At 37.3% G+C, this 11,569-nt stretch overlaps 1 pseudogene; it reads right to left on the bottom strand.

Moving 5' to 3' along the window:
* On the bottom strand, positions 1-4,917 carry LOC147358676 (olfactory receptor 5W2-like; annotated as a pseudogene).
* Positions 4,918-11,569: the final 6,652 nt, after the last annotated feature.

The following is an 11,569-nucleotide window of genomic DNA, read 5'->3' as shown; positions in this document are numbered from 1 at the left end:
TTAAAAATATAGTTTTGCTTTCAATTTTACTAAGGCCTCTTTCACATACTTGTTCCATAGGCTAAATATCAGAGGGCTTAGCAGGGGAATCACAAGAGTGGAAAACAAAGAGGTCATTTTGTCTTCATCTAGAGAGTAGGATGAACTTGGCCTGAAACACATAAAAAGTAGAGTTCCCTGGAAGATTGACACTGCAGTTAAGTGGAAGGTGCAGGTGGTAAAAGCTTTGACTCTCCTTTCAGCAGAGTGGATCTTCAAGACTGAAAGGATGATATAGAAGTAAGAGCAAGGGCCCCTGAAATAGTACTAAGTTCAGTAAAACCCAAAGCAGTGACCATCATTAACTCATTGACCTGTATATCTGAGCAGGACAGGGGAAAAAAAACAAAACAGAGGTAAATCACAGAAAAAAATGGTCAATCACATTTGACCCACAGAAATATAAATGGAATGCTAATGGAGTGTGTATCTGAGAAACTGGTATCCCCACCAGGAAAACCCCAGGCATGAGCAGGGAGCACACCCTGCTGGACATGCTGACTGCATAGAGCAAGGGGCTGCTTGACAGCCTTGTACTGGTCATAGGCCATCACTGCCAGCAGGAGACACTCAGAATTGGCAAAGATACAGAAGACCAAGAATTACAGAGCACAACCATGGGAAGACATCGACTTGTTCTTGGCAAATAGGGAGAAATATCAATAACCTCAGATATGCAGATAACACCACCCTTATGGCAGAAAGCGAAGAAGAACTAAAGAGCCTCTTGATGAAAGTGAAAGAGGAGAGTAAAAAACTTGGCTTAAAATTCAACATTCAAAAAACTAAGATCATGGCATTCTATCCCAACACTTTATAGCAAATAGATGAGGAAAGAATGGAAATGGTGACAGACTTTATTTTCTTGGGCTCCAAAATCACTGTGGACAGTGACTGCAGCCATGAAATTAAAAGACACTTGCTCCTTGGAAGAAAAGCTATGACCAACCTAGACACCATATTACAAAGCAGAGACATTACTTTGTCAACAAAGGTCCATCTAGTCAAAGCTATGGTTTTTCCAGTAGTCATGTATGGATATGAGAGTTGGACAAAAAGAAAGCTGAGCACCAAAGAATTGATACTTTTGAACTGTGGTGTTGGAGAAGATTCTTGAGAGTTCCTTGGAAAGCAAGGAGATCCAACCAGTCAATCCTAAAGGAAATCAGTCCTGAATATTCATTGAAAGAAATGATGCTGAAGTGAAGCTCCAATACTTTGGCCACCTGATGCGAAGAACTGACTCATTGGAAAAGACTCTGTTGCTGGGATAGATTAAAGGCAGGAGGGGAAGGGGACAACAGAGGATGAGATGGTTGGATGACATCACCAACTCAATGGACATGAGTTTGAGCAAGCTTCGGGAGTTGGTGATGGACAGGTAAGCCTGGTGTGCTGCAGTCCATGGAGTCCCATAGGGTCAGATGCGTTTGAACAACTGAACCGAACTGAATTTTGAAATAGTGTTTATGTAGCAAAAGATTTGGAGAAGGCAATGGCAATTGACTCTAGTTCTCCAGTACTCTGGAAAATCCCACAGCGGAAGAGCCTGGTAGGCTACAGTCCATGGGGTCGCTAAGAGTCGAACACGACTGAGCTTTTCACTTTTATGCATTGGAGAAGGAAATGGCAACCCACTCCAGTGTTCTTGCCTGGAGAATCCCAGGGATGGGGGAGCCTGGTGGGCAGCCGTCTATGAGGTCGCATAGAGTTGGACACGACTGAAGCGACTTAGCAGCAGCAGCAGCAGCAGCAGCAAAATATTGGCCTTCCCTGGTAACACAGATGGTAAAGAATTCTCCTGCAGTAAGGGAGAGCTGGGTTTGATCTCTGGTTCTGAAAGATCCTCTGTAGAAGGGAATGGCAACCCATTCCAGTATACTGGCTTGGGAAATCCCATGGATAGAGGAGCTTGGGGGGCTACAGTTATGGGTCACAAAGATTCAGACATGACTGAGCAACTGTCACTCACTCACAGAAAAAAATAAATATAATCAGAGAGAAATATTTCCATAAAATAGAAAGTATTTAAAGCCATTTATCCATATATATGACAAAGAACTTGGATCCACAATATACTAAAAGCTTTCTTCATTGGGGCGTGGAAACTTAAACAAAAAATGACCCCCACAAAAAAATAAAAATTAACAGAAACTGTCAAAAAAAAAGAAGATACATAAGTAACAAGTTAATGCATGAGAGTTTGCTCAGCACCATTAGTTATTAAGGTAATGAGGATAAAGCCACAACACAATAACATAACACAAGTGTCAAATGGACTGAAATTAATATACTGAGCATAACAAATTCCTTAATTGATTGGAAATCTCATTTGGGAACTAACAGGGACTGGCTTTCTTATCAGTTTGGGTGTTTTTCTTTGTTCTTTTCATTTGTTTGTTTTTCTACTTTTATTTTCTACAAATCAGGGAAACCATTTAGCTTAAATCCATGTAATTATTTCATATTTAATTTTGGAAATGAGATTCTTAATGGCAACTTTTGACGCCTTTTTATATGTCATTGTTTTTCTCCATTCTGAGGATGTCAACACTGAAATACCAATTGTACTCCTGTGGAGCTATTGGTGAGGCAAAGTTCAAACCAAAACTAATTGCTAATGTTCTCCCAGTAAAATCAAGAAATTGATGCATTTATGTTTCAGAAGAATTTTACTATCATTCTACTTCTCTGTTTCACATTAGGTATATGTACAATTGTTCTTGGTCACCTAATTATGGTGGTTAGTCGCTCAGTTGTGTCCGACTCTTTGCTACCCTGTGGACTCTATTTGCCAGGCTCATCTGTCCATGGGATTCTCCAGGCAAGAATACTCAAGCGGGTTGCCATTCCTTCCTCCAGGGGATCTTCCTGACTCAGGGATCAAACCAGGGTCTCTTGTATTACAGGAAAATTCTTTACTGTATGAGTCACCAAGGAAGCTCTAATTATACTCCAATCCAAATTAGTTTTCCCTCAGGAATCCCTGTCTTCTGGGGTGCAACTACTTGTTGCAACAACTATTTTGTTCAGCCAGTACCCAGCTTTAGCTTTTTAACAGGGCTGCTCCTCAAACACATGTAGATTAACATCCTTTCAGTATTCCCCCACCTAACAATTTAACTGAGTGTGAGTAACTACATTGCTATTACAAGCTGGGTAACCTGGGCAGGTTGGGGGGAAAGCCTTCCAAGGTATTTGTGTTTCATTAAAAATGGAGATCCTAAATAACTCTAAAACATCTCTTAAAGAGAAAGTGTATTCCTCAGATATAAGCAAGTGAGAGAAAGGATCTATATTTAGAGTTTTCCTGGTGCTTTGCAGACACTAAAACAATTCTAGGCAGACACATACTACTCAGACGATCTTCTTCAAAATATGGTTGTCTGTTCTTCCAGCCAGAACATGGAATATGACATGGATTTCATTGTGTGGTATGGTACTGAAGTATTTTATAGCTCCCAGGTGCTGTGAAAATGAGGGGAGAGCCAGTGGGTGGATAAAGACAGTGTTGTTCCACAAGCAAGGTGGCACTTTTAGTAACATAAAGATTAATAATGTACTGAGATACTCCAGAAAGTATGCACTACATCCATTACATAAACATATAATAAACCCTTTACAAGAAACTTTTAGAATTAAAAATAAAAATTAATAGTTTCCTACAATCTCATAGTGAAGCTACAGTGTTTATGGAATGCCATTTTAGATTATAATATACACATAGAAAATTTTCATCTAAATCAGTACTATTTATGGAATTCCATTTAATGGGCTTAAATTCCCTTCTCTTTATATCATTCCCACTACATCCAATAAAATGAGCCAATATTTGCAATTCAGTCTTTAATTGCTGAAATAAATATATATCATAAGAATGAAAGATGATTAACTTTAATTAATGGCAATCCATCGACTCCCTATTTTGCTTGACTTTATTTATTTATTTTTGGGGGGTATATTTCATTTTATTTCTTTTTTTTATTTTATTTTATTTTTTAACTTTACAATATTATATTGGTTTTGCCATATATCAACATGAATCCTCCACAGGTAAACATGTGTTCCCCATCCTGAACTTTAATATATTCCAGTCAATGTTTTCTGCCATGTTTCTCCCCATAAGCAACAATTCAAAAGACATTTGGCTGAACTGATAAAATATACCAGGAGTAGAAAATTTCAACCTTTTATATTATGCAATTATTGTAAGGTGTTTCCACCATGAGAACTCATTTTAACATGCTTTCAGTTCAGTTCAGTTCAGTCACTCAGCCATGTCCGACTCTTTGTGACCCCGTGAATTGCAGCACGCCAGGCCTCCCTGTTCATCACCAACTCCTGGAGTTCACTCAGACTCACGTCCATCGACTCAGTGATGCCATCCAGCCATCTCATCTTCTGTTGTCCCCTTTTCCTCCTGCCCCCAATCCCTCCAAGCATCAGAGTCTTTTCCAATGAGCCAACTCTTTGCATGAGGTGGCCAAAGTACTGGAGTTTCAGCTTTAGCATCATTCCTTCCAAAGAAACCCAGGGCTGATCTCCTTCAGAATGGACTGGTTGGATCTCCTTGCAGTCCAAGGGACTCTCAAGAGTCTTCTCCAACACCACAGTTCAAAAGTATCAGTTCTTTGGTGCTCAGCTTTCTTCACAGTCCAAATCTCACATCCATACATGACCACTGGAAAAGCCATAGCCTTGACTAGACGGACCTTTATTGGCAAAGTAATGTCTCTGCTTTTCAATATGCTATCTTGGTTGGGCATAACTTTTCTTCCAAGGAGTAAGCATCTTTTAATTTCATGGCTGCAGTCACCATCTGCAGTGATTTTGGAGCCCCCAAAAATAAAGTCTGACACTATGTTTCACAAATACCATTCCGAATAACAAAGGAATTTTTTAGGCATTATATTTCCATTCTGAAATATTTTCACACAAGGGAATTTTACAATGACATCTAGAAAATTTAAGACTATCAGAGGTCTTTTAACCTTACACTTTTAATGGATAAATAAGAGTGTTCTTCAATACTTTATGGTATTTCAAATATAAGTTTGTATCCTCACTTTCTGTGCTTTAGCCTTCAGGAAACCAGATTCAATGTATTTGAAGCATCAAATATCAAGAACTTATAATTTATTACATCTAGTGCAATTAATAAATATGTATGTCTTTATAAAATTCTGTTAACTTTTGTCCACAACCATTTCTGCATCTTCCCAAAACTGTTGTTATATGCATACAATAGTTTTACTCTATTGTGATATATAGGGCTTCCCTGGGGGCTCAGCTGGTAAAGAATCCACCTGCATATTGTGATAAATAAATAAATATATATATACATATATGTGTATATATATATATATATATTTAAGGCACTTAGCAAACTCTCAGTTAATTTTGTGTTTCTGAGACATAAGTAATAGCCAAAAAAGGTTGTCTAGTATATTTTTTAAATTTTTATTTATTATTATTATTTTTTTTACTTTATGATATTGTATTGGTTTTGCCTATATTTGCTTATTTGGTGCTTCAGGCAACTGTCAGTGCTTTGGTTAACAAGGATGGAATGCTTTGTTCTTTACCAAAGATTGAGCACAAACAGTATGATATAAAACAATACTTTAGGTAAGTGGGTGTTTGTGAACCACAAAGAGACAAAAAAGGGCCACTTAAGGCTGAGAATGAGAGAGAAGGAAGGAAAATCATCTTGGAAGAAGTGCAGAAGAATTGACAGTTGGTAACAAAACCATGATATTATATTTTAACAAATCTCTTTCTATACTTTCCATAGGGCTTTATAATCTAATCTTTAGACTTCTTTCCTTCTCATTTTTTAATATAGCTACTTCAAATGTAATTGATATATAGTTATATATATATATATATATATATAGTTATAAGGTATATAATGTGATGAAGTGATATATGTATACTTTGTGAAATGATTATCACAATAAAGTTAATTAATACATGCATAATCAAATCTGTATGCAGGTCAGGAAGCAACAGTTAGATCTGGACATGAAACAACAGACTGGTTCCAAATAGGAAAAGGAGTACCTCAAGGCTGTATATTGTCACCCTGCTTACTTAACTTATATGCAGAGTACATCATGAGAAATGCTAGACTGGAAGAAACACAAGCTGGAATCAAGATTGCCGGGAGAAATATCAATAACCTCAGATATGCAGATGACACCACCCTTATGGCAGAAAGTGAAGAGGAACTCAAAAGCCTCTTGATGAAAGTGAAAGTGGAGAGTGAAAAAGTTGGCTTAAAGCTCAACATTCTGAAAACGAAGATCATGGCATCCGGTCCCATCACTTCATGGGAAATAGATGGGGAAAGAGTGGAAACAGTGTCAGACTTTATTTTTCTGGGCTCTAAAATCACTGCAGATGGTGACTGCAGCCATGAAATTAAAAGATGCTTATTCCTTGGAAGGAAAGTTGTGACCAACCTAGATAGCATATTGAAAAGCAGAGACATTCCTTTGCCAACAAAGGTTTGCTTAGTCAAGGCTATGGTTTTTCCTGTGGTCATGTATGGATATGAGAGTTGGACTGTGAAGAAGGCTGAGTGCCGAAGAATTGATGCTTTTGAACTGTGGTATTGGAGAAGACTCTTGCGAGTCCCTTGGACTGCAAGGAGATCCAACCAGTCCATTCTGAAGGAGATGAGCCCTGGGATTTCTTTGGAAGGAATGATGCTAAAGCTGAAACTCCAGTACTTTGGCCACCTCATGAGAAGAGTTGACTCATTGGAAAAGACCCTGATGCTGGGAGGGATTGGGGGTAGGAAGAGAAGGGGACGACAGAGGATGAGATGGCTGGATGGCATCACTGACTCGATGGACATGAGTCTCAGTGAAGTCCGGGAGTTGGTGATGGACAGAGAGGCCTGGTGTGCTGCGATTCATGGGGTCGCAAAGAGTCAGACATGACTGAGTGACTGATCTGATCTGATTTGATCTTTTGCTTTGTATTATTGCCTTATTAATTTTTATTGGAATACAGTTGATTTACAATGTTATTTAGCTTCCACCATACAGCGAAGTGAATCAGTGATACATATACTTTCTTTGACTCTTTTTAAGATTCTGTTCCCATGTAGATTATTACAGAGTACTGAGTAGAGTTCCTGTGCTATACAGTAGGTTCTTACTAGCTATCTATTTAGACAGGTTAGTATGTATATTTCAATCCCAATCTGTCAGTTTACCATTCCCCTTCCACCTTTCCCTCTTGGTAACCTTAAGTTTGCTGGCAATATGTGTGATTCTATTTCTGCTTTGTAAAGAGATTTATTTGTACCAGTTTAATAGATCCCATATATACATGATATGATATGATATGATATGATATGATATGATATGATACTTTTCTTTCTCTGTCACTTCACTCAGTTTAACAATCTCTAGGTCCATCCGTGTCACTGCGAATGGCATTATTTCTTTCTTATGACTGAGTATTATTCATATATATATATATATGTAGCACATTTATTCTTTAATTTATAAACACCATGATACTTCTTTTTTTTGTTTTCAATTGTTATTTGTTATTTGATGGACATTTTAAAATATGAAAAATGTTAATATTGGTCATCTTATTGTCTGTTTTATGATCTGTTCATTCTTTGTGTTGATCCAAATTATTTTAATCTGTATTATTTTCTTCTACTTGAAGAGCTTCCTTTTACATTCTCATATGCAAATATGCTTGTGATATATTTTTTTCCCTTTAGTTTGTATATTGATGTTTTTATTCTTAAAGTTCACTTTCTGTTTTGTGGGATAATTTTGTTAGAAAAATCATTCTAGTTTGATACTTGTTTTATCCAGTTCTTTAAAGAAGTAATCTGTTCTTCAATCCTAAATAGTTTCCAATTTGAAATCTGCATCAAACAAATCTGTCCCATTGTTATGCTATGTATTTAACCCTGGTTACTTCTAGGTTTATCTTTTTTTTTTTAATTTTTTTTAGGTGTGTATGTATGAAGGAGATATTTGTTGGGCTCTCTATCACATATCACTGAGGTCTTTATCAATCACTGTCTGAATTCTGCACTGTTATGAAAAGGCATGCTGTCCAGTAAAGTAAATCCTCTCACTTTACTGTTCTTCAGGAGTGCCTTGGCAATAATTGCTTGTCTTTATATACACAATTTAGAATCAGCCAAGTCACACACACATTCCCCATACACCACCTCACCCACCCATACACCAAAGAATTTTATCCTAATCTATGGAATTTCTGTATCATTGAATTGAATTATATCAGGAAAAATTGACATCTTTTAAATATTGAGTTTTCCAGTATATAAAAATGTGATAACAATCCATTTAGTTCCTTATCTGAAATTTCTCTCAAATTATTTTCTAGTTTATTAAATAAACTTCCTACAGGTTTTTCATTTCCATTACTTTTAAAATTTTCATATCTTTGTTCCTATTTAAATACTATTTTTAATATCTACTTATTTTTTTCTTTTCAGTGTGGAAATAAAGACTTCCTAGGTGGTGCTACTGGTAAAGAACCTGCCTGCCAATGCAGGAGACAGAGGAGATGTGGGTTTGATCCCTAGATCAGGAGGATTCCTTGGAGGAAGGCATGACAACCAACCCTAGTATTCTTGTCTGTAGAATTCCATGGACTGAGGAGCCAGGCAGGCTACGGCCCATAGGGTCGCAGAGAGTTGAACATGACTGAAGCGACAGCATGCACGCACATATGAAAATAAATTGATTTGTGTTTGTTGATTCTGTATCCAGTACACATGTTGAATTCATTTATTATGTCTAATAACTTCATTGTAGATTATTAAATATTTTCCACATATTCATATATAACGTCTTCCAACAATTGGGTTAATAAAACCCTGGTGGCTCAGATGGTAAAGAATCTGCCTGCAGTGTGGGAGAACCAGGCTTGATCCCGGGTTGGAAAGATCCCCTGGAGAAGTAAATGGCTACCCACTCCAGTATTCTTGCCTGGAGAATTCATAGACAGAGGAGCCTGGCAAGATACAGTCTACTGGGTCACAAAGAGTCAGACACGACTGAGTGACTAACACTTTACAGTGTTCACATATACATTTTATTCTTTCTCTCTCTCTCTCTCTTTTTTCACTGTATAGGCTAGTATCTCTAGTAAAATGTTGGGGAAAAAAAAAAAAAAAACTGTAAGAGAGAAAAATCCCTTTCTTTGGTTCAAATTGCAGAAAGACGTGTTTCAATATTTTTTAATTTAATTGTTTGTTAGCCCTATTGTTGAGATTTAAAAAAAAATTACTTTAGTGTCATCCTTTACTGAAAGCATTCTTTAACTTCTTATTTCCCAAACTTAAGTTAAACACCATTCTAATATTACAAGTTCAACGTGGATCATTTTACTGTATGATTTATTTTATGCTTTTATGCTAAATTACTTTATTATTTATCTAGTAACAGTTTATTCCCCTAGAGTATGAAATTTAAGTGAAAACTGGATTTTTCTTCTCTGTAATGCATCATTGTAACTACACGATATAGTTACGTGAAGCTTTTTTAGACATGAAAACCAAATCAGTCACCATATGAATTCTCTTTATTGATGACAGTCAATGCTATATGGAAGAGAACAACCATGCAGCTGATCCCTGCCTCAATACTGGACAATGTACGGGATACAATCAAATGATATTATTTTAAATTGTAAATTTTGGACATAATTTGCTGTGCAGTAACAGAATATTGAAACAGAGGACTTTAAAATGGCTACAAAACCAACTTTTAAATTTTACTTCCTTCATTCCTTTCAGTGGGTAATATGTAATACCCACAGTAGTCATCTGTGACTGTCATCTGCACATTATCTCCTCTGAAATGATTGCTGTAATTTTGGTGTGCTTTTTAGATGTCTTTTTGGATGACATAATACCTACTCAAAGAAGAGAACTAGCTGGTGGATGAATTATGGTCTTATGAAAAACAATTTAAACACATAGTATAATAAGAAAAAGACAGATTTAAAAGAAAATATAAAAGAAAAAACCTTCTTCAGATTGCATCATTTCCCAATCATTTTGACTGAAAATGATCCAGCGTACCATCTGTAGTTCAACTCTTTTCTTTTGAAGAAATACAAGATCTTTTTTAATAGTTTTTTGTTGTTGTTTGTTTAATATAATGATTCTGTCTTATCAAGTATCATCCTTTACAACCAGGAAAACTTGGGGAAATAATACACTTGCCAGGGTCCAGCCCCAGTGGATCCAGGGATTTCGAAGGGGAGATGGCTTTGGCGATCAGGATACAATAGAATTAAAGATATAAAGAATGGTTAAATAAGGATAGCTCAGTGAAAAAATTCAGTGGAGAAAAGAGGCTGAATAACTTGGTTTACGTGGAAAGCTAATAAAATTCCAAAATAAGGAATTTGCGTCACCTACGTAGGCCGCAGGCGCCTTCCCGTTCTCCCGAAAGAGAGGAAACACTAAGGCCTCCTCGGTCAGATCTTAGAAGCCCAGGCATAGTTAGTAGGCTTGACGAGCCTCCACGTTCCAGATCGGAATTCAGCCAGAAGGTGAGAGAAAGAATGACATGGGGAGACCAAGTTTCGGTGAACAAGGCCTGCACTTTATTTTCCAAAGTAGTTTTTATACCTTAAGTTGTGCATAAAGGATAATGGGGGAAGGGGTAGAGTCATGCAAGGACAGCAGTCCTTGATCCTAATCAAAGCCAGGCTTTCTTCCTGCAAACTTATCATATGCAAATTTTAGGTGATTTACATCAACTTCTGGCCAGGGGGCCTGTCAACATTTTAAGATTCTTTCTTCAGAAAACTTATTTTTCTCTAAAGGTGATTATTCTAAAGTAAGGCACCACCCTCCAAAAGCATTAGATAAAGTTGCATTCCTATAGGGCAAAGGTGTGGTGGGCTATAACAAGAAAATAATTAACTCAAGGGTCCAAGGTTACAAACATTAAAGCTACTACTTACATTCCTATACACCAATTATATTAATCAATACACTGCCAGGGACACAGTAGGTAAGGGATATGGAAACTTAGCAGCAAACATTGGCCCAACAAGTGAAAAACCCTTCACCAATACAATTTCTAATCAACCTTTTAACTGATCGTAGGAATCTGTATTTAGACAGTTTAGAACATCTCATGCCTCTCATGGTTGGGAGGCTCTGAACAATCACATGTGGCCTGAAGAACCTATTTAGGCAGGCTAGAGGACTTCCAAAGGAGTTTGTAGGTTGAAACACTCTTGTCATGCCCAGGAACTTTATTAACTGGAGCTGTAAGTTAACTCTTTTTTCAGAGATAGGTGGTGGGGGACAGCCCCTGTAAAGTCAGAGGTGTAGGTGAGAGCACAAAGCAGAAAGTAGGCAGACTCTGGTTTTGGGGGTAGATGCTCGAGAATTTCCAGGGGGACTCCTGAGGCTCCATCCTGCCTTTGCATATGCTGAGCCTCCTTCCTCATGACCTTTGCCATGGAGGAGTTCCTCAAGCTGGCTTCTGGCATATACTAC

The sequence above is a fragment of the Bos grunniens genome, chromosome 15 (assembly GCF_055505025.1).
Source record: "Bos grunniens cultivar Pamir isolate PY7600 chromosome 15, Bosgru_T2T1.0, whole genome shotgun sequence".
Taxonomy (NCBI): domain Eukaryota; kingdom Metazoa; phylum Chordata; class Mammalia; order Artiodactyla; family Bovidae; genus Bos; species Bos grunniens.
This window is presented reverse-complemented; position numbering and strand designations above follow the sequence as displayed.